The sequence below is a fragment of the Belonocnema kinseyi genome, chromosome 10 (genome assembly GCF_010883055.1).
Source record: "Belonocnema kinseyi isolate 2016_QV_RU_SX_M_011 chromosome 10, B_treatae_v1, whole genome shotgun sequence".
Classification (NCBI taxonomy): domain Eukaryota; kingdom Metazoa; phylum Arthropoda; class Insecta; order Hymenoptera; family Cynipidae; genus Belonocnema; species Belonocnema kinseyi.
In genome coordinates, this window is record NC_046666.1 from 12,966,179 (window position 1) to 12,968,210 (window position 2,032).

Genomic DNA, 2,032 nt, shown 5'->3' on the forward strand with positions numbered 1-2,032 from the left:
ACACAGTGAACACTAAAAAAAAATGTTCATAACCGAAGACTAGTTTGGTCACGTGGTCACCGAAGAGCATGCCCTTAAGTTTAAAAAGACAATTCGTTAAACCTCCTCCTTGTGGGGATCCACTTGCAACTTTAGCCTTCATTTCTTTATAATGTAGCAAAGTATGTACCATTCTGCTTTTCAACATGGGGTGCGTCCACCAGTTTACCGTGTAACTAACTCCGCATTTTTCAGCAGAACCGTATATGGTTGCAATTGGGTTGTTAATAAAATCCCCATCTATGCCTAGAAGCGCTGTAATTGCTTCTTTTTGAGAGGCAAACTTATTTCGATGATCCGGTTTTTCCGTTAGGATTTCCGCTTTCAAGTAAAGGTCCACTAATTTCTTCAGTGTTTTCTGCATGAAGGAGGTCAAGCTGATGGGTCTAATAAATGTTGCCTTATAGTAGGTATCCTTGTCTCGCTTTGGAATGAATATTACCTTAAACTTCCTCCATGGTACCGGGGCGTATCCCATTGCTAAGCATCTCCGAAAGGTGCTGCACAATGGACCCACCAAGGACTGTAGACCTTGTTGAATGAATGCAGGGCATATTGTATCATCTTCTGCAGCTTTGAAGAATTTGAAATTTTTTAGTTGGTTAGTTAGTTGTAACGCGGGCAGGGAGCCCCCTTTGAAACTTCCCTGGCGCTCAAGCTATAAAGCCTATTGTGCCACGCCCTTGACTATCGCTGTCAGTAGTTGACCTCAGACCTCTAAAAGAAGTCCAGTAAGTCAATCACCGACAGCCTTGTAGCTTCCTCAGGTTCCATGAAGTAGGACTCAAGTGTTTAATGCCTGAGCCTAGCCAATGCCGGGCACTGGCATAGTACATGCAAGGATGTTTCATCATCTCTGCTACATCTCCTGCACTTTATAGAGAGGTTATGCCCCATTTTTTGTATATAGTAGTTCAAGTGGTTACGCTCAGTGAGCATCTGAACCACTGTCCTTACGTCTTTCTCTGGCAAACCCAGGATTTTCCTGGCTCTGTCCATTCTGCACGTATAGCCCAGGATGGAGTTCGCCTGTCGGCAACCCTGGACCTGCTCCCAGTATTCTCGGTGCTTAGTGCGGATCCAGCTTTTGATAGCAAGACCGATGCCGCAAGACGCGAGTCCCAGTACCAGGGACCCACATGAGAGTCACTTTATTTTTTTCTGCAAGTTGGTTCAATGCCTTTTTGCATTCCCAAACCAGTTCTGATGTTATATCTGGTATTACTGAAGGCATCCTCTATATTCAAAAATGTTCACAGAGCATACCCCTTCTGTTCTAACTGCTGCTCCGATTTTGTCACAACGGCGTGGAGTGCCGTCTCTACCGAGGAGCTTGCCTGAAAAGCATGCTGCCCTCTGTACAGCGGTATGCATAAAAGTACCTCATCCCTGATATATGTCTCAACCAGCCTCTCCAGCGTCTTTAGAGTAAAAGACGTTAGACGGATTCGGTCTGAAATCTTTTGCAGCCACTCTACCATCCTTCCATGCCGATGGCACGTGTTTTAGAGCGATCTTTGCCCTAAATAGCTTCGTCAGTGCTGAGATGACGAATTCCAGGCCTTTTTGTTGAAGCACTGGGTTGTGCCATCCGCCCCTGGCGATTCAAAGGGGCAGAAGGACCCCCCAGCTCATTCTACCTTTTTGTTGTCTACAACCTTTGAGGCGAAACTCCAATCGGCCCTCCTCAACTCTTGGCCCCAGTCTCCTTCCTCTAGGTCGGTTTGAATTCGCTGAAAACCTGGGAAGTTAACTTCCATCAGGCGGTTCAGTGTTGCTTGATTTACAAACTCGCCATTTTCGAGCCTTATAAGCCCAATGCGAGCTTCTGGGTTTTTTGTTAGGATTTTGTAGAGCCTTACTGTTTCCGGAATATCTTTCCATTCCTCATAGAAGCCCCTCCAGTCTTCCTACTTATACCTCCTCATATTTTTGTTGTATTTATACTGAGCCATCTTATTGATGTCCTAGTCTGAAGGCAACTTGATTCTAT